A 26,920-nucleotide genomic window follows, 5' to 3' on the forward strand; every position below is an offset into this window, starting at 1 on the left:
CCATGTTGATATTTTAAGTATTATAACCTTAGATAGCTTTTTCATTCAGAAATGTATCCATTCCTTTTTTAAATCCAATTACAGAGTCCGCCATTACCACCTTCCCTGGCAGGGAATTCCACATCCTGATTGCCCTAACAGTGAAGATCATAGTATCTCACCTGGCAGGTAAGTAGGAGTTGGGCTAGAGCTGTGGAGGATTGCTGCTCGGGCACCCCCTGTCAAGTGAAGGAGATCCAACTGAGGCAGCACAAGGGAACTCTCGAAAGAAGAACAAGGCTAGAGGAAGATCTGAGACAAAGAAATCTGACTTTTACCAGAGCTGACCAGAGGAAAGCACAAACACAGTCCCCCACTACCACAAATAATGCAGTCGAGTTTCCCACATTGGGGAAATCACAGGGGTCAGCATACCCAGAATGCAATGAATGAACCTCACCCTGGGAGAACAATCTTCATGACCATGGTATCTCCTATGCAAAATAAGTATGATTTGGGATAGGGCTGGGGAGGGCCGCTGCTCAGGCACATCTCTGTCAAGTAAAGGAGATTCAACTGAGGCAGCACAAGGGAACTCTCATCTGGGGACAACAACTGCAGGGAGAACACATATTTTCAGATGAAAATCTTGGTCATGCTCTGGTTTCTCTTCAGAACGAACAAATCTTTCGCCTTTTACTAAAGATTTCCGTGGAGAGGAGCAAAACTGAGTTTTACCTCAATTTTTGCATGCCCCATCTTTTTGGATTTTCTTTTATCGGTTTAAAGATAGAATGAGTGTGCTTTAATGAAAGCTCATTTGCATAGAAATTACAGTAAATGTTTGTTTCTTTTCAAACAGAACTTTCTTGACCATGCTACTTGCTTGAAAGATCTGGGAGCACATGGAATACAGTACAAACCATGCTTATAGCAAGGAGAAGCCAGGTGAGAAATCTGCTTTCTTTCAAATTGGGCGCTCACTTTGATCTGAATGAGGACTGCTGGCATGGCACTCAGGCGACAGGGGGAATCTTGGTCATGCTCTGGTTTCTCTTCAGAATGAACAAATCTTTCGCCATTTATTAAAGATTTCCGTGGAGAGGAGCAAAACTGAGTTTTATCTCAATTTTTGCATGCCCCATATTATTGGGGTTTCTTTTATCAGTTTAAGGACAGAATGAGTATGCTTTCTTGTTGGCTTTAATGTAAGTTTATTTGTATAACAATGACAGTAAATGTCTGTTTCTTTTCAAACAGAACTTTCTTGACCATGCTACTTGCTTGAAAGATCTGGGAGCACATGGAAAAGAGTACAAACCATGCTTATAGCAAGGGGAAGCCTGGTGAGAAATCTGCTTTCTTTCTTTCAAATTGGGTGCTCACTTTGAGCTGAATGAGGACTGCTGGCATGGCACTCAGGCGACAGGTGGAATCTTGGTCATGCTCTGGTTTCTCTTCAGAACGAACAAATCTTTCGCCTTTTACTAAAGATTTCCGTGGAGAGGAGCAAAACTGAGTTTTATCTCAAATTTTGCATTCCCCATCTTATTGGGGTTTTATTTTATCTGTTTAAAGATAGAACGAGTGTGCTTTAATGTAAGCTCATTTGCATAGAAATGACAGTAAATGTTTGTTTCTTTTCAAACAGAACTTTCTTGACTATACTAATTGCTTGAAAGATCTGGGAACACATGGAAAAGAGTACAAACCATGTTTATAGCTAGGGGAAGCCTGGTGAGAAATCTGCTATCTTTCTTTCAAATTGGGTGCTCACTTTGAGCTCAATGAGAACTGCTGGCATGGCACTCAGGCGACAGGTGGAATCTTGGTCATGCTCTGGTTTCTCTTCAGAACTAACAAATATTTCGCCTTTTATTAAAGATTTCCGTGGAGAGGAGCAAAACTGAGTTTTATCTCAATTTTTGCATGCCCCATATTATTGGGGTTTCTTTTATCAGTTTAAAGACAGAACGAGTGTGCTTTCTTGTTAGCTTTAATGTAAGTTGCCATAGATGCAGTGAAACACACGTGTAGGGCACGGCGTGTCCGCGTGTATTTGACTCATGTGAAATGTTATAAAACAAAAATATATGATTATGATGTTAGCTGTTAGTCTCCACTAATAGGGAATAGAAGCTGAGCTATAAGAAAGGAATACACTAGATATGATGTCACTTAGCAGATACAATGTCTAAAGTGCATACAGATAGCTACTAATAACTCTTGATAAGAAAGTATATCAGTGTGGGTATATTTATATGATGGGATATTGGGACTAGTGAATATATATCACTCCTGCTGTCCAGATTGGCAATAACCAGACAATTATGATAAGAGTAGAGATGTCACATGGGCTGCTATAGATATTAATTTAATGCTGTATGTGTCATTTGTTACAAATGGATACATTTTCTATGAGTCAGCCTAGCAGCTGCATGTTCTAACAGAACACTATCCTCACACAGAATCTGCTAACCTTGAGATAACTAAATGACAGTGTGTAACAGTCTCTTTACTATAAGACTGTTACAAAGTAATATATATATTTGAAGTCAGTCTAGCAGCTGTGTGTTCCAGCAGTTTATAAGACAAAGAAAATCTCCTATTGTGGAATCTAGACACATGGGACTGCTGGCCTGTGTCATACTATTTCTATGTAATACCAGTAACATGTATATAACTGTTACATAATTGTTACAAATGGATAAATCTTTGAGTCAGCCTAGCAGCTGCATGTCCTAACAGGACACCATAAATCCTTTACAGTGTAACAAATTGATTGGTAACACTTAAAGGCTGGAGAGCAGTTATATGCCTTACTAGCATACTCAATATACCACATTATTACACCAGTTACCACGATTATTGACAGCGCATTTGATATATTATATTACCCTCACACTGAGTCTGTTTACCTTTAGATAACTAAGTGACCGAATATGTAACAGTTTCTCTATCATAAGACTGTTACAAAGTGAGATAGATATATTTGGAAGTCAGTCAAACAGCTGTGTGTTTCAGCGGTTTATAAGAAAATTCCTCATTGTGGAATCTGGACCACTAAGGGTTATTATATATATAGCACATGGAATTGCCACATCTCCCTATATGATAATTTCATTACACTGTAACATAATAAGAATTAACTCTTTAACAGTGTAAATAGAGAGTAATGAATCTCTGACACATGGAATATATTATTTCTTAGATGAATTGGATAAACCATTATGACAGACACTTTGCTTCCTAATAAGAATTGAGGTGGCTATACCTCTAAGGAAAGCATTATTGCCTACGCCTAGATCAGATTAAATAAGATCTGGCTGAATATATGAAGGAAGGTTGCTATTTATATGAGAGTTGGAATTGCTATATTCCTTAAGGCAACCCCACCGATTGATATATGTTGTCAATTAAGTATATCTGAACGGCTTTATCTGGACCAGATTTAATAAGATCTGGCTGATTATATGAAGGAGGGCTGCTATTTATATTGGAATTGCCATATTCCTTAAGGCAACCGCACCTGTTGGTATATCTCGCCAATTAACTATATCTAAACAGCTAAATTAAAGCTATTCATCATTTTTTTAGTTTGGATATTAATAAATATGATCTTTCCATGATGCATAGAGATTTCCCTATCAAGTGATTCCTTATCCGATATAGAAAGCTATCCCCCTGTGGTATTGAATTTAGGAATATAGTCTTAGGGGACACAGAGAAATAAGTGATCCCCATCTACCTAAGCACCCCACAAATTGGAGGTTAGCTTACCGGTTATACTCAATCACCCCCACAAATTCGCCAATGGGGATGGCTTCCCGGGAGGTAACCCCTATTGAGTGAAGGGAGTATATAGGATACGACCCAGTGGTACCTGACGACATAGATACTAACAGCTATTTAATAACATTACGCTAGAAAGTGATTATTAGCAACATATATATCTATATAAACAACCCCGCCAGGGTTGTGCCTTCAAAAATAATCACACACGGACACGCTTTTTAAACCTTTTTTTCACATCTCTTTATTCTTCTTATGCACATGTATGTTAGTTCTGTGATTTTAACCTTTATGTTTCACTGCAGTTTGGGATAATAATATTAATATTTATCCAATTTTAATACATACTTAATAAAGGTTATATTTTATGATTCATTCATTCTGTCCAGTGCGTCAACAGTGCAGATTTCTTCTTGTTTTTTCTCCCAAATTCTATAACAATGACAGTAAATGTTGTTTCTTTTCAAACAGAACTTTCTTGACCATGCTACTTGCTTGAAAGATCTGGGAGCACATGGAAAACAGTACAAACCATGCAGTATCACAAGAGCCTTTATTTGATCTTTCATGAAGATAGAGCAGAATTGAGGACACGTCAACAATTTCTGCCGAAGGTGGTTCATCTTTCCACATGGTGCCTTTGGCCACTGACACCTTCGTTGAGTCAAAGTCTCTGGCTGTGGTCAGAACTTTGAAAATTTATGTCACCAGAACGGTTCAGATTAGGAAAACAGAGGCTCTGTTTGTCCTGTATGCTCCCAACAGGATTGGGTGTCCTGCTTCCATGTAGACCATTATGCGCTGGATCTGTGGTAAGATTCAGCATGCTCATTCCATGGCAGGATTGCCGTTACTGAATTAGGTGAAGACCCATTCTACTAGAAAGGTGGGTTCATCCTGGGCAGCTGGTCGGGGAGTCTCGGCATTGCAACTTTGCCGAGCAGCTATTTAGTAAACACTTTTGCTAAGTTTTACAAGTTTGATACCTTGGCTGATGATAACCTCAAGTTGGGTCATTCGGTGCTGCAGAGTCGTACGCACTCTCCCACCCGTTCAAGAGCTTTGGTATAACCCCATGGTTCTTAATGTGACCCCAGCATCCTCTAGGTCGTATGAGAAAATAGGATTTTAATACCTACCGGTAAATCCTTTTCTCTTAGTCCGTAGAGGATGCTGGGCACCCGTCCCAGTCCATACTGTGTCTGCAGTTATTACTTGTGGTTATACACATGTTATGTTATGGTTCTGGTCAGCTTTTTGCTGCAATTGTTCATGCCGTTGGCTTGTGTTCTGTTGAATGCCACGTTCTGCGGCATGCTTAAGGTGTGAGCTGGTAAGATGCTCACCTTAGTTTAACAATAAATCCTTTCCTCGAAATGTCCGTCTCCCTGGGCACAGTTCCTATAACTGGAGTCTGGAGGAGGGGCATAGAGGGAGGAGCCAGTTCACACCCTTTGAAAGTCTTAAAGTGCCCATGTCTCTTGCGGATCCCGTCTATACCCCATGGTTCTTAATGTGACCCCAGCATCCTCTACGGACTAAGAGAAAAGGATGCCCTTGCGCACTATCCTGACTTCTCCTCCCGTCTGCTTACTTTGTGCCTTCCAACGCACAATGCGAACTACAGGTGGTGCTGCAGGGCCCACACCCTTTTACTTGCCTTACAGAACAGCTCTGGAGCTGTTACAGTGCCCAGCTGCTGCAAGAAATCAGCTTGAATGCTTCAGGGGATGGGGCATGGCCAACATGAGCCCCACACCAAAGGAGGGTGGGGGTGTTTAATGCGAACTAGGGGTCATCCAAGCACCGCAAAAGGCCGCCATGCCCTGCATGCCCCTTTTCTCTTTTCATATGCAGATGAGGGTTCCAGCCAACTTTGGCCCACATCTTGGATGACATCACCGTATGCAAATCCGTCTTCTGCAGACCTTCCCCCAGGAATGCTTGTACTAGTTGTTGCATATGGTTTGATATTTGATGGTGCTTCAATATTAGGCAGCCTTCCACCCTCCCATGTTCATCTGAACAGATGTGGTCTCCCTGCAGTTGTTGTCCCAAGACGAGAGTTCCCTTGTGCGTCCTCAGTTGAATCTCCTTAACTTGACGGGGGAGGGGCTGCCCGAGCAGCCACCCTCCCCAGCCCTATCCCAACTCATACTTATTTTGCATATGAGATCTCTTGATCATGAAGATTGTTCTCACAGGGTGAGGTTCATCCATTATATTTTAAAATAGGAAGGTACAAATTACATATTTGAATTGCATCTATGTGCTGGATTCAAATGTCCCCCCCCCCCCCTTCCTTTCTCAATTGTGCCCGTCAGCAGCTATTCTAAGGTTGCTGCCAATGGGTGTGACACATTAATTTCTTCTGTGGGGTACACTGGACTCCACAAGGATTCACATTGGGGTGTAGAGTAGGATCTTGATCTGAGGCACCAACCGGCTCAAAGCTTTTGACTGTTCCCAAGATGCTCAGCGCATCCTCCTCTATAACCCCGCTTCCATGAACAGGGAGCTCAGTTTGTAGTTGGTGCCTTCAGTAGCAGGCCACTTAACAGGGGCCTGCCTCAGGCAGCCTATTCTTAGCTATTAATTTTGACAAGAAAAGAAGAACTTGTTTTATGAGAATCTACAAGGGCTGCAGCAGGCTAGGTCTAATAGACATCTTTACTGCAGCTTCATCACTCCCAGCGGCGCTGTATACTCCCGTGCCCTGTGTCAAAGTCAGAAAAATGTCTCAATGCACGTTGCCATATTTGCACCGCACACTGGTCCGCGCTGCGCGTGCGTACGCTCTCCCGTGGAGGCGCATACCCGCAATAGCGTACACTCGCAGGCGCGGTATGCGCATTTACGGTAGAGTTTACGTAGTCGTAGCGTGCGACTCATTCGTTACATATTTTCACAATTAATGTAGTTTATAGATCATGGTCCCTTTGATAGATTCTGAAAGTTTGGTTAAAATACAATGTCCCAGAGCTGAGGAATCCCTCTTTATATCGTACGAAGGGTCTAACAGGAATCATACAGCAGTGTTTGGTACCCATCGGAAGAGTATTTAATTAGCAATATTCCGGTGTTGGTTTGGAGCGTATTAATCGCTCGTGCGAATAGTTATGGACATAAGAAGTTTATGTCCATTTCTATTATTTACTCATACTCAGGTATGCGGCGGGAAACCCAGTTTCCCACCCACCTGAGCTGTTGGAAATCGTCACAGCCCACCTGTATGAATCACCCTATGACCTTTTGTTATGATGCAGGGCCGAATTCCTTCGGCCAATGGACAATGGGATTGTAGGACCATGAGATTGCATTGTGTGTGGGGTATAAATAGGCAGGCCGACCACATCCAGCTCTCACTCTCTCATCAACGGTTATCTGCTGATAGCCGGGAGCTGGATATCGAGGCGCAGGCGATCATACCCTTTGTGCGTAAGTTTCTCTCCGTAATCATTGTCTTTCTGTGAGCCAATTTCTCTCTCTCTCTCTATCTCTCTCTCTCTTCTTTTCTCTTATATCTCTCATAGTATTATAGTATTGTACTGTATTGCATTTAGGTCAGTGTAGTATTGTCTTTTTGTATTTATTGTTTAGTTCTGTGGTTAGGAAGTCCTTGTTATATTGTAGTGTATCATTTGTACTGTTATCCCCTTTTACAAGTATATTAGATATAATACAGTTAATAGGCTTTGGAACCTAAACCAGTATCTGTGTATTTTCTATAGTGTTAAGTGTTCACTTGAGCGTCGGTGACGCTCAAGCAGCTTTGTAGTTAGTCAGGTTACACAAGGTTGCATTTACACCCTGTACTCACATTAAGGTATTCAGTGTATTTCATTGGTATAAGGTTTTAACATAAAGGTATAGTGTTGTGAGCGTCTGCATCGCTGGTGACCTCCTCGTGGTCTCGAGCGTAAGCTACGCCATAGCGAATCATTCCCCTAGACATAGCCAATAACGTGTCCTGTGATCACTGGGCCGCGAGCGAACGTGACGCTTGAGCGTCTCGCCTACGGCTGAGCGATCGCTACGTCAATAGCGTACCATTACGGTACTTCTTAAGTAAACAGCGTACAGTGTTCTTAGCTTCATAAAGGGTTGTTTATACGACAAGGAATTTAGCATTGTCAATTGGGGGCTCGTCCGGGCACTGGATTAATGGCAAACGTAGCTCCAGTAGTTGTGCAAGTAAAAGATGGTAGGATAGCTCCAAAAATCCCACAGTATCCTCTGAAGCCAGAGGTGGAGTTAGGAGTTTTTCCCGTAATAGAGCGCTTGCTACAACAGGGCATTCTAGTAAGAACGTCCAGCACAGCAAATAGTCCCATCTTCCCTGTTAAAAAGAGTGGGGGGAGGGGTTACAGGCTAGTGCAGGATCTAAGGGGGATTAACAAAATAGTTGAGAGTCAGTTCCCCGTAGTGCCTAATCCAGCTGTCATCCTAATGCAAATTCCTCCCACTGCCAAATTTTTCACTGTTATTGACCTCTGCTCCGCTTTCTTTTCGGTACCTCTGCACCCTGACAGCCAATATTTGTTTGCATTCACATACAGAGGAGTCCAATACACGTGGACTCGGTTACCCCAAGGTTTCATAGACAGTCCAAGTATATTTTCTCAGGCTTTGCATGATTGTTTACAGTCTTTCCAACCAGACAGTGGATCAGTATTGATACAGTATGTGGACGATTTATTACTGTGTTCAGATTCACTGGAAGCATCTCTGAAGGATACGAAACAGCTCCTGTTTCATCTTTCAGACACAGGTCACAAGGTTTCCAAAGACAAGTTGCAATTATGCCAAGCTAAGGTAAAATATTTGGGACACTGTCTAACACAAGGACTGAGACACCTGACCGCTGATAGAATCCAAGCCATTAGAGACATGACACTGCCACAAACCCAGCAACAGATCAGGACGTTTTTAGGAATGTGTGGGTATTGCCGTAATTGGATCCCAGGGTTTTCCATATTGGCGCTACCTTTGCAGGAAATGGTCTCTTCAAACAAACCTGATCGGATTTCGCATACAGACGAATCTGAAACAGCATTTGAGAGACTCAAACAGTGCCTAACGCAGGCACCAGCACTAGGTATGCCAGACTATGGGAAACCCTTTGAACTATACGGAACAGAAAGTGCTGGGTGCGCAGCAGGTGTACTAACACAAAAACACGGTGATGCCAGCAGGCCAATTGCATACTACAGCGCTCAGCTAGACACGGTAGCGCGATCCCTCCCCACATGCTTGCGTAGCGTTGCGGCGATAGCATTGCTAGTGACAAAAAGCGAAGATGTCGTGCTAGGCCACAATCTCACAATCCATACACCGCATGCGGTATCTGCCTTATTGAATTCTGCCCAAACCAGACACGTCTCATCAGCAAGGTTTACAAGATGGGAATTGGCATTAATGGCCCCAGTAAACATCACCATAAGGAGATGCAGTGCATTAAATCCTGCAACATTTCTCCCAGGTGTGCCTGGTCAGGCACAAAGGGTGGAAGGTGAGAGTGGTGGGAAGGAGGATTTAATGCAAAGGAAGATACACATGATTGTATGGAATATTTGACCCAAAATTTTACCGCAAGGCCTGACATCAGTGACAATCCACTAGAAGATGCAGAACTCACGTTCTACACGGACGGTAGTTGTCACAGACAGTCAGACTCGGGAGACTTGTGTACTGGATACGCAGTCGTAGATGACCAAGACACCATAGAAGCGGAACCGCTAGGCCCACCTCACTCAGCCCAGGTTGCTGAACTGGTCGCCCTAACCAGAGCATGTGAATTGGCTAAGGGTAAGTCTGCCAATATCTACACCGATTCTAGATACGCCTTCGGGGTAGTCCATGATTTCGGAGCCCTATGGCGGCTCAGAAATTTCATGACGGCGGCTGGTACACCGATAGCGCATGCAGCTTATATAAAAAGGCTTCTAACAGCGATACAGGAACCCGACAGAGTGGCTGTTATCAAATGTAAAGCACATACATATAGCCAAGACCCAGTGTCACTTGGTAACAGCCGAGCAGACGAAGCCGCAAAGCTTGCAGCTGCTACCCCCACACGGACAGACACCACACAGTTGATGGTATTTAATACCATCAACACACAGAAGTTGTGTGAGATGCAGAATTTGTGTTCCACACAGGAAAGAGCAGTCTGGAAGGCAAAGGGATATGGCCAGGAGTCCTCAGGGCTCTGGACGGATGGACATGGTAAACCAGTGGCCCCCAGGGCATACCTTCCATGTCTGGCTGAAGCAGCTCACGGGCTGACTCATCTAGGCAAGGAGGGGATGTGCAAATTGGTAAGAGCATACTGGTGCGCCCCAGGATTCTCCTCTCATGCGGGTAAAAGAGCAATGTCATGCCTTACCTGTCTGAGAAAGAATATTGGAAAAGCAATACCTACAGAACCATCCCATATCCCACCTGCCGGCGGCCCTTTCCAAGTAATACAAATTGACTTCATTCAATTACCCCCATGTAGAAATTTGAAATATGTACTTGTCTGTATAGATGTTTTCTCGAATTGGGTCGAAGCTTTTCCAGCAGCTACAAATACCGCTATGATTACAGCTAAGAAAATTGTGCAGGAATTTGTATGTAGATATGGTATCCCTAGAATCATTGAAAGTGATAGGGGTACCCATTTTACAGGTGATGTCTTTCAAGGAATGTGTAAGTTGATGGGAATTGATAGCAAGCTGCACACTCCGTACCGTCCACAGGCGAGTGCGAAGGTCGAAAGAGTGAACAGCACTATTAAAAATAAATTGAGTAAAGTAATGGCAGAGACAGGATTGACGTGGCCAGAAGCTTTACCCATTGTTTTGTATAGCATCAGAACCACTCCCAGGTCCCCTCTTAATCTGTCTCCTTTTGAAATCTTGTTTGGTCGACAACCGCATGTCATGATTAACCCTCAGGATGATTTGAAATGTAACAATGAAGTAACTGTAAAATACTTGATTAACATGAGTAAACAGTTGAGGAATCAAAATGATAATCTGAAGTTGGTGATTCCTGATTTACCAGGTAGTAATTGTCATGACATTGAACCTGGGGATTATGTAATGATACGAAATTTTCTACGCTCAGGTTGTCTTATTGATAGATGGGAAGGACCATACCAGGTCTTATTGACTAGCACCACAGCATTGAAGGTTGCTGAGAGAGAGACTTGGGTCCATTCATCCCACTGCAAGAAGGTTGCTGATCTCGAGAAGTCCCGTGATAAGGAACAGACGGTAGAGGTTGTATCACTGGAGTGTCTGTTCCAGGAGGACTGAGGCGGCACCTGAGCCTTGAAGATCGAAAGCAGCTGTCGACTCCCCTCTCCCCTTTATTGTTTTTCTCCACTTCCCAGCCCCTCTCCCTTAAAATTTCTTTTTCCCCCTTCTCATTCTTCTCTATTTTCTCCTCAAAGATGGACTTGCCCCAAGAGACTGTGATCCGGATTTTGATGTTAACCATGATGTTGACCAGAGCAGTCTGTTCCGGCGAGAGTACCATAGAGGTCGAGAGAGGTTCTGGAATGGGTTCCGATTATGATGATGGAGGCGTAGTTTTCCAAGATCAACCAAACCAACAAGCAAAGGCGAGTATCAGAAAACGATCCGATAGAAGAAATTGTGATGGATTGTTAGCTGAAGAAAATTGTATCTGTAGGCTCTGTGATAATCTGGTTGAAGATGGATGCATAAAGAAATGCCAATCTAGTTTTAATATCCATATGGACCGGCATCCATTGAGTGACTATCACTCTCTAGTGGGTAACGTGTTAAACCAAACAGATTGTTGGGTATGCTCTCAAGTACCTCAGGGTCACAGTAAATCAGGGCTAGTACCATTTCCTTTAACGTTAGGGGAGGTACTTGAGCTAAGTGGTGGGAGACCGGTGGACCGGAGGTTTAACATCTCCAGCCCTCCTAGTTTGAAGCTCCACCAATACCATGTGGATAGGTCCCTCTTATGTTTTAACATCTCCAATCCCAGAAAACCGGGAAATTGGGAAGTGTCATGGAGCAACCTTACCATGACCTTTTCACACAGAGCAGATAGAATGCCTACAGATACAGAGTTCGTACGCCACATAGCCAGTAGAGGAAAATCTTTCCGGTATCGATATACCTTAGGAAATAGGATTACTAGAGTTGGAGAGGTATCACCAGGATACTGTGCACATATCGTACAAACCGATACGTGCATTAGGCAGATGGAAGAATTAGGGTCAGGAGATTTCACCTGGAAGGTTTGTAACATGGTCATGTCCTTCTCCGTCCCATATGTTCTCCCCGATGATGCATATTTCATATGCGGGAGAAAGGCGTACAAGTGGCTTGCCCCAAACTCTGAAGGATTGTGTTATATTGGAAAAGTATTGCCTGAAGTGATGACTGTTACACATGACAAAATGAAGGACATACACCGTGGTGCCCAAGCTCCTTATACTCACACTCATTACGAGCACCGAGTTAAAAGACAACTGTCAGAAAGGTTAGAGCATCCGGCCTCTGATCTTATCCATGAATCCACCGGGATTCAGGTTCTGGTAGCGCTACATTTCACTCGTACCGCTCGAGGAGTGATGAATTATAGATACATTTCCGCACTCGCCAATTTGTTAGATAATATCACTGAAATGTATGATGACACGTTTAGATACACTGGAAGAGAACTTCAAGCTTACAAAACAGAACTAGTTCAGCATAGGATGGTTCTTAATTATCTTACAGCAGTAACAGGCGGATATTGTGTTACATTGGCAACACAGTACGGCATAAAGTGTTGCACGTATATCACAAATAGCACCGAGGATCCGGTAGAGGTCATAGACCAAAAGATGGACGATATTCTGCAATTAAAGTGGGAATTTCGTCGAAAACACAATCTCACCCTTGCTGCTGTAGGTAATGAGCTGACTGGTTGGGTGTCATGGTTGAACCCGCGAAATTGGTTCTCCGGTTTGGGAGACTGGGCTCAAGGAGTCATAATGGATGTTGGAAAGTTTCTACTATGTATCTTGGGTGTTGTTATATCGATTGGATTGATATTTAGATGCGGGCAGGCTTTAATGAGGTGCAAACAAAGTACAAAAGTGATGAGCTTGAGGAGTGAGGAAACCGTAATTAACCTGGATTTGATTTATGACCCAATGATAGAAACCAGAATGTGATGAAAATGCGATTATACGGTCCGTTTCTTTCACCTGTTTTTCTGCTTTTCTCCAAGATACAAAGACCCCCTTGGACGAGGAAGTTGACGAGACGCTATACAGACAACAGACAAGCACCAAAGAAGAAGATTTGACAACTTTAAATATGGACACTTGATGAACTTTGCCATGGATCCCCAGTTTCCCTAGTATTTTTAAACTCACGCTAGCCCAACATTTTTTGTAAATCTGATGGCTCAGACAAAGCTATTTGCTCATGCCCAAGGAGCAATACAGCGCAAAGAAGACGACTCTCAACAGATACCGAACACAACTTCAACAACAGATGTACATTTCCCTGACATAGAATATCATTGCATTTTTCGTAAGTGTTCTTTATCTTCATCTCTACAACCCCCAGGTAACGACACACATAGACGATAGGGAATACAGGCACAGATAGCAGCAACCACATACCTCCCCCATTCATGTATCATCAACTAAAATGTGCATCCCCATTTTGTTACAACCACAGCCGAAATGAGCTCGGTAGAGTTTGACAGCCCATCCACAGACCTGTACCACAGGACAAGAAGGAATTCAAATGTATACTTCGCAATACCTCGAAGCTTGATCTACCACACGTACGGCACGATGATACATGACCCTCCAAACATGGACTCATACACACATGCTTCTACTTTCTCACTAGGTCATACCCTCTTCACACCTACTCCACTCTTCTCCCCTACCCAACCATGGAAATCAATTAACCCCTGACTTACATTTTTCTCCTTAAATGTTTTGTGGCAGTTATTGTTGACTGCCAAAGGGTGGACTGTCAAAGTCAGAAAAATGTCTCAATGCACGTTGCCATATTTGCACCGCACACTGGTCCGCGCTGCGCGTGCGTACGCTCTCCCGTGGAGGCGCATACCCGCAATAGCGTACACTCGCAGGCGCGGTATGCGCATTTACGGTAGAGTTTACGTAGTCATAGCGTGCGACTCATTCGTTACATATTTTCACAATTAATGTAGTTTATAGATCATGGTCCCTTTGATAGATTCTGAAAGTTTGGTTAAAATACAATGTCCCAGAGCTGAGGAATCCCTCTTTATATCGTACGAAGGGTCTAACAGGAATCATACAGCAGTGTTTGGTACCCATCGGAAGAGTATTTAATTAGCAATATTCCGGTGTTGGTTTGGAGCGTATTAATCGCTCGTGCGAATAGTTATGGACATAAGAAGTTTATGTCCATTTCTATTATTTACTCATACTCAGGTATGCGGCGGGAAACCCAGTTTCCCACCCACCTGAGCTGTTGGAAATCGTCACAGCCCACCTGTATGAATCACCCTATGACCTTTTGTTATGATGCAGGGCCGAATTCCTTCGGCCAATGGACAATGGGATTGTAGGACCATGAGATTGCATTGTGTGTGGGGTATAAATAGGCAGGCCGACCACATCCAGCTCTCACTCTCTCATCAACGGTTATCTGCTGATAGCCGGGAGCTGGATATCGAGGCGCAGGCGATCATACCCTTTGTGCGTAAGTTTCTCTCCGTAATCATTGTCTTTCTGTGAGCCAATTTCTCTCTCTCTCTCTATCTCTCTCTCTCTTCTTTTCTCTTATATCTCTCATAGTATTATAGTATTGTACTGTATTGCATTTAGGTCAGTGTAGTATTGTCTTTTTGTATTTATTGTTTAGTTCTGTGGTTAGGAAGTCCTTGTTATATTGTAGTGTATCATTTGTACTGTTATCCCCTTTTACAAGTATATTAGATATAATACAGTTAATAGGCTTTGGAACCTAAACCAGTATCTGTGTATTTTCTATAGTGTTAAGTGTTCACTTGAGCGTCGGTGACGCTCAAGCAGCTTTGTAGTTAGTCAGGTTACACAAGGTTGCATTTACACCCTGTACTCACATTAAGGTATTCAGTGTATTTCATTGGTATAAGGTTTTAACATAAAGGTATAGTGTTGTGAGCGTCTGCATCGCTGGTGACCTCCTCGTGGTCTCGAGCGTAAGCTACGCCATAGCGAATCATTCCCCTAGACATAGCCAATAACGTGTCCTGTGATCACTGGGCCGCGAGCGAACGTGACGCTTGAGCGTCTCGCCTACGGCTGAGCGATCGCTACGTCAATAGCGTACCATTACGGTACTTCTTAAGTAAACAGCGTACAGTGTTCTTAGCTTCATAAAGGGTTGTTTATACGACAAGGAATTTAGCATTGTCACCTGGTTGCTGGGTCACTGCAGCGGAGGCTCCAGTTTCTTCCTAAGGTCAGTCACACACACACCGCCCTTCCGGATCACGAGGCCGCTGATGAAGGGGAGCGTGGCCGTAGGGGGTGGACCGTGTGCGCACTGGCGTGGACACTGATTACTGGGCAGCCGCTCCACTAGCCACCAGGTACAGTTAAGGAGCACAGGTCTGGGAGTTTTACTCCTATATTAACCCAATTTTGTACTGCCCGCAGCGCATTGTGATAGGTAATAGGGCCTGATTCAGGTTGGAATGCAATCACAATAAGCGATCCAACTGCAAAAATTGCTAACAGCATACGCATGTGCCTGCATTTTCTGCGGCACCCCGCAGAGAATGCGATCGCCTCTGCCTGTCAATCGGGGCGGGGGGGGGGGAGAGGGGGGTCAGCAACACTCCATTTCCAAGTCAGGGATGGAGCGGTGCGGGGGCAAGGCTTCAAAATGGGGTCTGCAACGGAGGAGACACAGGGGGCGTGGTCACAGCGGCTGTATGACATCACATTCAGCCGCTGTGATCACAAAAATGGTGGCGGCTTCCTGCGCGCACATACAGTTTGCACCAGCAGGAGGCTACACCATTTTTTATGATCACGCTGAACTGCAGTGCGACTGCAATTACAGCATGGTCAAGAATGGAGGCGTCATGCTGGGTGGCCATGCCCTGTCACTGTGCAGGAGCCAGCACCGCACACACACTAGTCCCCGGGTGCAGCCCCCAACCCCCGGGACACCCGGAGCAACAAAATGTAGATTCAGGCCACCAGGCCACGCCCCTACCTATGAAACCATGCCTCCTTTTTACCATTGCGCTGCTTATCTGCGCGCACTGCATTACAATCTCCTTCGCCACCTCTCTGGGTGTCACCAGTGATAGTGACACCTCTGCCATGCTTGTAGCAGCTGGTCCTAAGATCTACGCCTCAAGCCCTGAGTGTTTGCCCTTGTGACTTGTTGATCATCATAGCGAAGCAGATGCTTACAGAAAACTGCAGGGGCTTAGATTGAAAATAAAAAAATTGATGGGTATAAGGTAGAGAGGAGCGGGTTCGGTTCTCCGAGAACCGAATTCCCGACGAACTCCATGTGGTTTACACTGGTCCGAGGCAGGCTCGGTTGTTCCCGCCTGACTCGGAAAACCTGAACAAGGGAAAATGTCATCATCCCGCTGTCGGATTCTCTCGAGATTCGGATTCCATATAAAGAGCTGCGCGTTGCCGCCATTTTTACTCGTGCATTGAAGAGAGAGCGGAGAGGACGTGGCTATGTTCTCTCAGTGGAAATCTCAATATCAGTGCTCAGTATCAGTGGTTACTTATTGCTGCTCAGTAATACTAGTAGTGTGTCTCTCCTGCTCAGTGTCAGTTCTCAGTAGTATCCTCATCAGTGCTCAGTATCACTGCTCATTGTCTTGTGCTGCATTGTGGTGCTCAGCATACTACAGTACATTACTAATAGTCCAGTGCTGCATCTTGCTGCTCAGTGTCAGTTCTAGTATCCTCATCAGTGCTCACTATCACTGCTCATTACATTGTGGTGTTCTGTATACTACAGTAACATAGTAATATAGTAACATATAGTAACATAGTTTTTGAGGTTGAATAGAGGCAAATTGCCCATCGTGTTCAACCTGTTTTAAGTTGTGATGATTCTACATACTTGCTGAATAATGTTTTATGACTAGTTAGCTACTATAACTCATGTTACCCCCGGATTAACCATGTTGATATTTTAAGTATTATAACCTTGGATAGCTTTTTCATTCAGAAATGTATCCATTCCTTTTTTAAATCCAATTACAGAGTCCGCCATTACCACCTTCCCTGGCAGGGAATTCCACATCCTGATTGCCCTAACAGTGAACATCATAATATCTCACCTGGCAGGTAAGTAGGAGTTGGGCTAGAGCTGTGGAGGATTGCTGCTCGGGCACCCCCTGTCAAGTGAAGGAGATCCAACTGAGGCAGCACAAGGGAACTCTCGAAAGAAGAACAAGGCTAGAGGAAGATCTGAGACAAAGAAATCTGACTTTTACCAGAGCTGACCAGAGGAAAGCACAAACGCAGTCCCCCACTACCACAAATAATGCAGTCGAGTTTCCCACATTTGGGGAAATCACAGGGGTCAGCATACCCAGAGTGCAATGAATGAACCTCACCCTGGGAGAACAATCTTCATGACCATGGTATCTCCTATGCAAAATAAGTATGATTTGGGATAGGGCTGGGGAGGGCCGCTGCTCAGGCACATCTCTGTCAAGTAAAGGAGATTCAACTGAGGCAACACAAGGGAACTCTCATCTGGGGACAACAACTGCAGGGAGAACACATATTTTCAGATGAACATGGGAGGGCAGAAGGCTGCCTAACACTGAAGCACCCCCAAACAACAAACCAAATGCAACTACTAGTGCAAGCATTCCTGGGGGAAGGCCTGCAGCAGATGGATTTGCATATGGTGATGTCATCCAAGCAGTGGGTCAAAGTTGGCTTCAACCCTCGTCTGCATATGAAAATAAAAAAGGGGTGTGCAGGGCATGGCGGCCTTTTGCGGCGCTTGGATGACCCCTAGTTTGCATTAAACACCTCCACCTTCCTTCGGTGTGGGGCTCATGTTGGCTATGCCCCAGCCCCTGAAGCATTCAAGCTGATTTCTTGCAGCAGCTGGGCACTGTAACAGCTCCAGAGCTGCTCTGAAAAGCAAGTAAAAGGGTGTGGGCCCTGCAGCACTACCTGTAGTTTGCATTGTGCGTTGGAAGGCACAAAGTAAGCAGACGGGAGAAGTCAGGATAGTGCACAAGGGCATAGAAGGGAGCGGCTCAAGAAAAGAGAAGTGGAAACAGACAGCAAACTAGGCTGGAGAGAGACCTGAGACAAAGAGATCTGAATTATACGAGAGCCGACCAGAGGAAACACAAATTATGTAATCAAGTGTCCCACATTTGGGGAAATCGTAGGAGCAGCACACCCAGAGTGCATTGGGTGAGCCTTGCCCTGGGAGAAGCACCTTCCTGATCATAGTATCTCACCTGGCAGGTAAGTAGGAGTTGGGCTAGAGCTGGGGAGGGTCGCTGTTCGGGCACCCCCCTGTCAAGTGAAGGAGATCCAACTGAGGCAGCACAAGGAAACTCTCGAAAAAAGAACAAGGCTAGAGGAAGATCTGAGACAAAGAAATCTGACTTTTACCAGAGCTGACCAGAGGAAAGCACAAACACAGTCCCCCACTACCACAAATAATGCAGTCGAGTTTCCCACATTTGGGGAAATGACAGGGGTCAGCATACCCAGAATGCAATGAATGAACCTCACCCTGGGAGAACAATCTTCATGACAATGGTATCTCCTATGCAAAATAAGTATGATTTGGGATAGGGCTGGGGAGGGCCGCTGCTCAGGCACATCTCTGTCAAGTAAAGGAGATTCAACTGAGGCAGCACAAGGGAACTCTCATCTGGGGACAACAACTGCAGGGAGAACACATATTTTCAGATGAACATGGGAGAGCAGAAGGCTGCCTAATACTGAAGCACCCCCAAACAACAAACCAAATTCAACAACTAGTACAAGCATTCCTGGGAAAAGGTCTGCAGAAGACGGATTTGCATACGGTGATGTCATCCAAGCAGTGGGCCAAAGTTGGCTGGAACCCTCATCTGCATATGAAAAGAGAAAAGGGGTATGCAGGGCATGGCGGCCTTTTGCGGCGCTTGGATGACCCTTAGTTCGCATTAAACACCTCCACCCTCCGTCGGTGTGGGGCTCATGTTGGCTATGCCCCAGCCCCTGAAGCATTCAAGCTGATTTCTTGCAGCAGCTGGGCACTGTAACAGCTCCAGAGCTGCTCTGTAAGGCAAGTAAAAGGGTGTTGGCCCTGCAGCACTACCTGTAGTTTGCATTGTGCGTTGGAAGGCACAAAGTAAGCAGACAGGAGAAGTCAGGAGAGTGCACAAGGGCAAGGGCAGGGGCTCAAGAAAAGAGAAGTGGAAACAGACAGCAAACTAGGCTGGAGAGAGACCTGAGACAAAGAGATCTGAATTATACGAGTAGCCGACCAGAGGAAACACAAATTATGTAGTCAAGTGTCCCACATTTGGGGAAATCGTAGGAGCAGCACACCCAGAGTGCAATGGGTGAGCCTTGCCCTGGGAGAAGCACCTTCCTGATCATAGTATCTCACCTGGCAGGTAAGTAGGAGTTGGGCTAGAGCTGGGGAGGGTCGCTGCTCGGGCACCCCCCTGTCAAGTGAAGGAAATCAAACTGAGGCAGCACAATGGAACTCTCGAAAGAAGAACAAGGCTAGAGGAAGATCTGAGACAAAGAAATCTGACTTTTACCAGAGCTGACCAGAGGAAAACACAAACACAGTCCCCCACTACCACAAATAATGCAGTTGAGTTTCCCACATTTGGGGAAATCACAGGGGTCAGCATACCCAGAATGCAATGAATGAACCTCACCCTGGGAGAACAATCTTTATGACCATGGTATCTCCTATGCAAAATAAGTATGATTTGGGATAGGGCTGGGGAGGGCCGCTGCTCAGGCACATCTCTGTCAAGTAAAGGAGATTCAACTGAGGCAGCACAAGGGAACTCTCATCTGGGGACAACAACTGCCGGGAGAACACATATTTTCAGATGAACATGGGAGGGCAGAAGGCTGCCTAATACTGAAGCACCCCCAAACAACAAACCAAATGCAACAACTAGTACAAGCATTCCTGGGGGAAGGTCTGCAGAAGACGGATTTGCATACAGTGATGTCATCCAAGCAGTGGGCCAAAGTTGGCTGGAACCCTCATCTGCATATGAAAAGAGAAAAGGGGTATGCAGGGCATGGCGGCCTTTTGCGGCGCTTGGATGACCCTTAGTTCGCATTAAACACCCCCACCCTACTTCGGTGTGGGGCTCATGTTGGCCATGCCCCAGCCCCTGAAGCATTCAAGCTGATTTCTTGCAGCAGCTTGGCACTGTAACAGCTCCAGAGCTGCTCTGTAAGGCAAGTAAAAGGGTGTGGGCCCTGCAGCACTACCTGTAGTTTGCATTGTGCATCTGAAGGCACAAAGTAAGCAGACAGGAGGAGAAGTCAGGATAGTGCACAAGGGTATAGAAGGGAGGGGCTCAAGAAAAAAGAAGTGGAAACAGACAGCAAACTAGGCTGGAGAGAGACCTGAGACAAAGAGATCTGAATTATATGAGAGCCGACTAGGGGAAACACAAATTATGCAATCAAGTTTCCCATATTTGGGGAAATCGCAGGGGCAGCACACCCAGAGTGCAATGGGTGAGCCTTGCCCTGGGAGAAGCAACTTCATGATCATAGTATCTCACCTGGCAGGTAAGTAGGAGTTGGGCTAGAGCTGGGGAGGGTCGCTGCTCGGGCACCCCCCTGTCAAGTGAAGGAGATCCAACTGAGGCAGCACAAGGGAACTCTTGAAAGAAGAACAAGGCTAGAGGAAGATCTGAGACAAAGAAATCTGACTTTTACCAGAGCTGACCAGAGGAAAGCACAAACACAGTCCCCCACTACCACAAATAATGCAGTTGAGTTTCCCACATTTGGGGAAATCACAGAGGTCAGCATACCCAGAACGCAATGAATGAACCTAACCCTGGGAGAACAATCTTCATGACCATGGTATCTCCTATGCAAAATAAGTATGATTTGGGATAGGGCTGGGGAGGGCCGCTGCTCAGGCACATCTCTGTCAAGTAAAGGAGATTCAACTGAGGCAGCACAAGGGAACTCTCATCTGGGGACAACAACTGCAGGGAGAACACATATTTTCAGATGAACATGGGAGGGCAGAAGGCTGCCTAATACTGAAGCACCCCCAAACAACAAACCAAATGCAACAACTAGTGCAAGCATTCCTGGGGGAAGGCCTGCCGCAGATGGATTTGCATATGGTGATGTCATCCAAGCAGTGGGTCAAAGTTGGCTTCAACCCTCGTCTGCATATGAAAAGAGAAAAGGGGCATGCAGGGCATGGCGGCCTTTTGCGGCGCTTGGCTGACCCCTAGTTTGCATTAAACACCTCCACCCTCCGTCGGTGTGGGGCTCATGTTGGCTATGCCCCAGCCCCTGAAGCATTCAAGCTGATTTCTTGCTGCAGCTGGGCACTGTAACAGCTCCAGAGCTGCTCTGTAAGGCAAGTAAAAGGGTGTGGGCCCTGCAGCACTACCTGTAGTTTGCATTGTGCGTTGGAAGGCACAAAGTAAGCAGACAGGAGAAGTCTGGAGAGTGCACAAGGGCATAGAAGGCAGCGGCTCAAGAAAAGAGAAGTGGAAACAGACAGCAAACTAGGCTGGAGAGAGACCTGAGACAAAGAGATCTGAATTATACGAGAGCCGACCAGGGGAAACACAAATTATGCAGTCAAGTTTCCCACAGGAGTATATAGGATATGACCCAGTGGTACCTGACGACATAGATACTAACAGCTATTTAATAACATTACGCTAGAAAGTGATTATTAGCAACATATATATCTATATAAACAACCCCGCCAGGGTTGTGCCTTCAAAAATAATCACACACGGACACGCTTTTTAAACCTTTTTTTCACATCTCTTTATTCTTCTTATGCACATGTATGTTAGTTCTGTGATTTTAACCTTTATGTTTCACTGCAGTTTGGGATAATAATATTAATATTTATCCAATTTTAATACATACTTAATAAAGGTTATATTTTATGATTCATTCATTCTGTCCAGTGCGTCAACAGTGCAGATTTCTTCTTGTTTTTTCTCCCAAATTCTATAACAATGACAGTAAATGTTGTTTCTTTTCAAACAGAACTTTCTTGACCATGCTTCTTGCTTGAAAGATCTGGGAGCACATGGAAAACAGTACAAACCATGCAGTATCACAAGAGCCTTTATTTGATATTTCATGAAGATAGAGCAGAATTGAGGACACGTCAACTATTTCTGCCGAAGGTGGTTCATCTTTCCACATGGTGCCTTTGGCCACTGACACCTTCGTTGAGTCAAAGTCTCTGGCTGTGGTCAGAACTTTGAAAATTTATGTCACCAGAACGGTTCAGATTAGGAAAACAGAGGCTCTGTTTGTCCTGTATGCTCCCAACAGGATTGGGTGTCCTGCTTCCATGTAGACAATTATGCGCTGGATCTGTGGTAAGATTCAGCATGCTCATTCCACGGCAGGATTGCCGTTACTGAATTAGGTGAAGACCCATTCTACTAGAAAGGTGGGTTCATCCTGGGCAGCTGGTCGGGGAGTCTCGGCATTGCAACTTTGCCGAGCAGCTATTTAGTAAACACTTTTGCTAAGTTTTACAAGTTTTAGAGTAAAGGAGATTCAACTGAGGCAGCACAAGGGAACTCTCATCTGGGGACAACAACTGCAGTGAGAACACATATTTTCAGATGAACATGGGAGGGCAGAAGGCTGCCTAATACTGAAGCACCCCCAAACAACAAACCAAATGCAACAACTAGTACAAGCATTCCTGGGGGAAGGTCTGCAGAAGACGGATATGCATATAGTGATGTCATCCAAGCAGTGGGCCAAAGTTGGCTGGAACCCTCATCTGCATATGAAAAGAGAAAAGGGGTATGCAGGGCATGGCGGCCTTTTGCGGCGCTTGGATGACCCTTAGTTCGCATTAAACACCCCCACCCTCCTTCGGTGTGGGGCTCATGTTGGCCATGCCCCAGCCCCTGAAGCATTCAAGCTGATTTCTTGCAGCAGCTTGGCACTGTAACAGCTCCAGAGCTGCTCTGTAAGGCAAGTAAAAGGGTGTGGGCCCTGCAGCACTACCTGTAGTTTGCATTGTGCATTGGAAGGCACAAAGTAAGCAGACAGGAGGAGAAGTCAGGATAGTCCACAAGGGTATAGAAGGGAGGGGCTCAAGAAAAAAGAAGTGGAAACAGACAGCAAACTAGGCTGGAGAGAGACCTGAGACAAAGAGATCTGAATTATATGAGAGCCGACCAGGGGAAACACAAATTATGCAGTCAAGTTTCCCACATTTGGGGAAATCGCAGGGGCAGCACACCCAGGTGAGATACTATAATCAGGAAGGTGCTTCTCCCAGGGCAAGGCTCACCCATTGCACACTGGGTGTGCTGCTCCTACGATTTCCCCAAATGTGGGACACTTGACTGCATAATTTGTGTTTCCTCTGGTCGGCTCTCGTATAATTCAGATCTCTTTGTCTCAGGTCTCTCTCCAGCCTAGTTTGCTCTCTGTTTCCACTTCTTTTTTCTTGAGCCCCTCCCTTCTATACCCTTGTGCACTATCCTGACTTCTCCTCCCGTCTGCTTACTTTGTGCCTTCCAATGCACAATGCAAACTACAGGTAGTGCTGCAGGGCCCACACCCTTTTACTTGCCTTACAGAGCAGCTCTGGAGCTGTTACAGTGCCCAGCTGCTGCAAGAAATCAGCTTGAATGCTTCATGGGATGGGGCATGGCCAACATGAGCCCCACACCAAAGGAGGGTGGGGGTGTTTAATGCGATCTAGGGGTCATCCAAGCACCGCAAAAGGCCGCCATGCCCTGCACGCCCCTTTTCTCTTTTCATATGCAGATGAGGGTTGAAGCCAACTTTGACCCACTGCTTGGATAACATCACCATATGCAAATCCATCTGCTGCAGGCCTTCCCCCAGGAATGCTTGCACTAGTTGTTGCATTTGGTTTGTTGTTTGGGGGTGCTTCAGTATTAGGCAGCCTTCTGCCCTCCCATGTTCATCTGAAAATATGTGTTCTCCCTGCAGTTGTTGTCCCCATATGAGAGTTCCCTTGTGCTGCCTCAGTTGAATCTCCTTTACTTGACAGAGATGTGCCTGAGCAGCGGCCCTCCCCAGCCCTATCCCAAATCATACTTATTTTGCATAGGAGACACCATGGTCATGAAAATTGTTCACCCAGGGTGAGGTTCATTCATTGCATTCTGGGTATGCTGACCCCTGTGATTTACCCAAATGTGGGAAACTCGCCTGCATTATTTGTGGTAGTTGGGGACTGTGTTTGTGTTTTCCGCTGGTCAGCTCTGGTAAAAGTCAGATTTCTTTGTCTCAGATCTTCCTCTAGCCTTGTTCTTCTTTCGAGAGTTCCATTGTGCTGCCTCAGTTGGATCTCCTTCACTTGACAGGGGGGTGCCCGAGCAGCGACCCTCCCCAGCTCTAGCCCAACTCCTACTTACCTGCCAGGTGAGATACTATGATCTTGAAGGTGCTTCTCCCAGGGCAAGGCTCAACCATTGCACTCTGGGTGTGCTGCCCCTGCGATTTCCCCAAATATGGGAAACTTGACTGCATAATTTGTGTTTCCCCTGGTCGGCTCTCGTATAATTCAGATCTCTTTGTCTCAGGTCTCTCTCCAGCCTAGTTTGCTGTCTGTTTCCACTTCTCTTTTCTTGAGCCGCTCCCTTCTATGCCCTTGCGCACTATCCTGACTTCTCCCGTCTGCTTACTTTGTGCCTTCCAACGCACAATGCGAACTACAGGTAGTGCTGCAGGGCCCACACCCTTTTATTTGCCTTACAGAGCAGCTCTGGAGCTGTTACAGTGCCCAGCTGCTGCAAGAAATCAGCTTGAATGCTTCAGGGGCTGGGGCATAGCCAACATGAGCCCCACACCGAAGGAAGGTGGAGGTGTTTAATGCGAACTAGGGGTCATCCAAGCGCCGCAAAAGGCCGCCATGCCCTGCATAACCCTTTTCTCTTTTCATATGCAGATGAGGGTTCCAGCCAACTTTGGCCCACTGCTTGGATGACATCACCGTATGCAAATTCGTCTCCTGCAGACCTTCCCCCAGGAATGCTTGTACTAGTTATTGCATATGGTTTGATATTTGATGGTGCTTCAGTATTAGGCAGCCTTCCGCCCTCCCATGTTCATCTGAAAAAATGTGGTCTCCCTGCAGTTGTTGTCCCCAGACGAGAGTTCCCTTGTGCTTCCTCAGTTGAATCTCCTTAACTTGACGGGGGAGGGGCTTGCCCGAGCAGCCACCCTCCCCAGCCCTATCCCAACTCATACTTATTTTGCATATGAGATCTCTATATCATGAAGATTGTTATCACAGGGTGAAGTTCATCCATTATATTTTAAAATAGGAAGGTTCAAATTACATATTTGAATTGCATCTATGTGCTGGATTCAAATGTCCCCCCCCCTTCCTTTCTCAATTGTGCCCGTCAGCAGCTATTCTAAGGTTGCTGCCAATGGGTGTGACACATTAATTTCTTCTGTGGGGTACACTGGACTCCACAAGGATTCACATTGGGGTGTAGAGTAGGATCTTGATCTGAGGCACCAACCGGCTCAAAGCTTTTGACTGTTCCCAAGATGCTCAGCGCATTCTCCTCTATAACCCCGCTTCCATGAACAGGGAGCTCAGTTTGTAGTTGGTGCCTTCAGTAGCAGGCCACTTAACAGGGGCCTGCCTCAGGAAGCCAATTCTTAGCTATTAATTTTGACAAGAAAATAAGAACTTTTTTTATGAGAATCTACAAGGGCTGCAGCAGGCTAGGTCTAATAGACATCTTTACTGCAGCTTCATCACTCCCAGCGGCGCTGTATACTCCCGTGCCCTGGTTGCTGGGTCACTGCAGCGGAGGCTCCGGTTTCTTCCTAAGGTCAGTCACACACGCACCGCCCTTCCGGATCACGAGGCCGCTGATGAAGGGGAGCGTGGCCGTAGGGGGTGGACCGTGTGCGCACTGGCGTGGACACTGATTACTGGGCAGCCGCTCCACGAGCCACCAGGTACAGTTAAGGAGCACAGGTCTGGGGTTTTTTCTCCCATATTAAACCAATTTTGTACTGCCCGCAGCGCATTGTGATAGGTAATAGGGCCTGATTCAGGTTGGATTGCAATCACAGTAAGCGATCCAACTGCAAAAATTGCTAAGAGCATACGCATGTGCCTGCATTTTCTGCGGCACCCCGCAGAGAATGCGATCGCCTCTGCCTGTCAATCGGGGCAGGGGGGGAGAGGGGGGTCAGCAACACTCCATTTCCAAGTCAGGGATGGAGCGGTGCGGGGGCAAGGCTTCAAAATGGGGTCTGCAACGGAGGAGACACAGGGGGCGTGGTCACAGCGGCTGTATGACATCACATTCAGCCGCTGTGATCACAAAAATGGTGGCGGCTTCCTGCGCGCACATACAGTCTGCACCAGCAGGAGGCTACACCATTTTTTATGATCACGCTGAACTGCAGTGCGACTGCAATTACAGATTGGTCAAGAAGGGAGGCGTCATGCTGGGTGGCCATGTCCTGTCACTGTGCAGGAGCCAGCACCGCTCACACACTAGTCCCAGGGTGCAGCCCCCAACCCCCGGGACACCCGGAGCAACAAAATGTAGATTCAGGCCACCAGGCCACGCCCCTACCTATGAAACCATGCCTCCTTTTTACCATTGCGCTGCTTATCTGCGCGCACTGCATTACAATCTCCTTCGCCACCTCTCTGGGTGTCACCAGTGATAGTGACACCTCTGCCATGCTTGTAGCAGCTGGTCCTAAGATCTACGCCTCAAGCCCTGAGTGTTTGCCCTTGTGACTTGTTGATCATCATAGCGAAGCAGATGCTTACAGAAAACTGCAGGGGCTTAGATTGAAAATAAAAAAATATATGGGTATAAGGTAGAGAGGAGCGGGTTCGGTTCTCCGAGAACCGAATTCCCCACGAACTCCACGTGGTTTACACTGGTCCGAGGC

The 26,920-nt window shown here is 45.9% G+C and overlaps 14 non-coding genes and 1 pseudogene across 14 annotated transcripts; 7 read left to right on the top strand and 8 right to left on the bottom strand.

Moving 5' to 3' along the window:
- Nucleotides 1-327: 327 nt before the first annotated feature.
- Nucleotides 328-490, bottom strand: LOC134988605 (U1 spliceosomal RNA). Its single transcript, XR_010194014.1, has one exon. It is a non-coding gene; the product is annotated as a U1 spliceosomal RNA (small nuclear RNA).
- A 144-nt stretch (nt 491-634) lies between these two features.
- LOC134988609 (U5 spliceosomal RNA) lies at nt 635-750 on the top strand. Its single transcript, XR_010194019.1, has one exon. It is a non-coding gene; the product is annotated as a U5 spliceosomal RNA (small nuclear RNA).
- A 270-nt stretch (nt 751-1,020) lies between these two features.
- LOC134988611 (U5 spliceosomal RNA) lies at nt 1,021-1,136 on the top strand. Its single transcript, XR_010194021.1, has one exon. It is a non-coding gene; the product is annotated as a U5 spliceosomal RNA (small nuclear RNA).
- A 286-nt stretch (nt 1,137-1,422) lies between these two features.
- LOC134988601 (U5 spliceosomal RNA) lies at nt 1,423-1,538 on the top strand. Its single transcript, XR_010194011.1, has one exon. It is a non-coding gene; the product is annotated as a U5 spliceosomal RNA (small nuclear RNA).
- A 275-nt stretch (nt 1,539-1,813) lies between these two features.
- Nucleotides 1,814-1,929, top strand: LOC134988612 (U5 spliceosomal RNA). The gene has a single exon (XR_010194022.1). It is a non-coding gene; the product is annotated as a U5 spliceosomal RNA (small nuclear RNA).
- Nucleotides 1,930-17,269: 15,340 nt separating this feature from the next.
- On the bottom strand, nt 17,270-17,433 carry LOC134988563 (U1 spliceosomal RNA). The gene has a single exon (XR_010193982.1). It is a non-coding gene; the product is annotated as a U1 spliceosomal RNA (small nuclear RNA).
- A 671-nt stretch (nt 17,434-18,104) lies between these two features.
- On the bottom strand, nt 18,105-18,267 carry LOC134988589 (U1 spliceosomal RNA). The gene has a single exon (XR_010194002.1). It is a non-coding gene; the product is annotated as a U1 spliceosomal RNA (small nuclear RNA).
- Nucleotides 18,268-18,419: 152 nt separating this feature from the next.
- LOC134988640 (U1 spliceosomal RNA) lies at nt 18,420-18,583 on the bottom strand. Its single transcript, XR_010194049.1, has one exon. It is a non-coding gene; the product is annotated as a U1 spliceosomal RNA (small nuclear RNA).
- A 668-nt stretch (nt 18,584-19,251) lies between these two features.
- LOC134988576 (U1 spliceosomal RNA) lies at nt 19,252-19,415 on the bottom strand. Its single transcript, XR_010193991.1, has one exon. It is a non-coding gene; the product is annotated as a U1 spliceosomal RNA (small nuclear RNA).
- Nucleotides 19,416-19,567: 152 nt separating this feature from the next.
- On the bottom strand, nt 19,568-19,731 carry LOC134988619 (U1 spliceosomal RNA). The gene has a single exon (XR_010194028.1). It is a non-coding gene; the product is annotated as a U1 spliceosomal RNA (small nuclear RNA).
- Nucleotides 19,732-20,433: 702 nt separating this feature from the next.
- On the bottom strand, nt 20,434-20,568 carry LOC134988585 (U1 spliceosomal RNA; annotated as a pseudogene).
- A 152-nt stretch (nt 20,569-20,720) lies between these two features.
- Nucleotides 20,721-20,884, bottom strand: LOC134988630 (U1 spliceosomal RNA). Its single transcript, XR_010194039.1, has one exon. It is a non-coding gene; the product is annotated as a U1 spliceosomal RNA (small nuclear RNA).
- A 2,361-nt stretch (nt 20,885-23,245) lies between these two features.
- Nucleotides 23,246-23,401, top strand: LOC134988598 (U1 spliceosomal RNA). The gene has a single exon (XR_010194008.1). It is a non-coding gene; the product is annotated as a U1 spliceosomal RNA (small nuclear RNA).
- A 674-nt stretch (nt 23,402-24,075) lies between these two features.
- Nucleotides 24,076-24,239, top strand: LOC134988648 (U1 spliceosomal RNA). Its single transcript, XR_010194057.1, has one exon. It is a non-coding gene; the product is annotated as a U1 spliceosomal RNA (small nuclear RNA).
- Nucleotides 24,240-24,391: 152 nt separating this feature from the next.
- LOC134988582 (U1 spliceosomal RNA) lies at nt 24,392-24,554 on the top strand. Its single transcript, XR_010193997.1, has one exon. It is a non-coding gene; the product is annotated as a U1 spliceosomal RNA (small nuclear RNA).
- The last annotated feature ends 2,366 nt before the right edge of the window (nt 24,555-26,920 follow it).

The sequence above is a fragment of the Pseudophryne corroboree genome, unplaced genomic scaffold (assembly GCF_028390025.1).
Source record: "Pseudophryne corroboree isolate aPseCor3 unplaced genomic scaffold, aPseCor3.hap2 scaffold_1082, whole genome shotgun sequence".
Lineage (NCBI taxonomy): Eukaryota > Metazoa > Chordata > Amphibia > Anura > Myobatrachidae > Pseudophryne > Pseudophryne corroboree.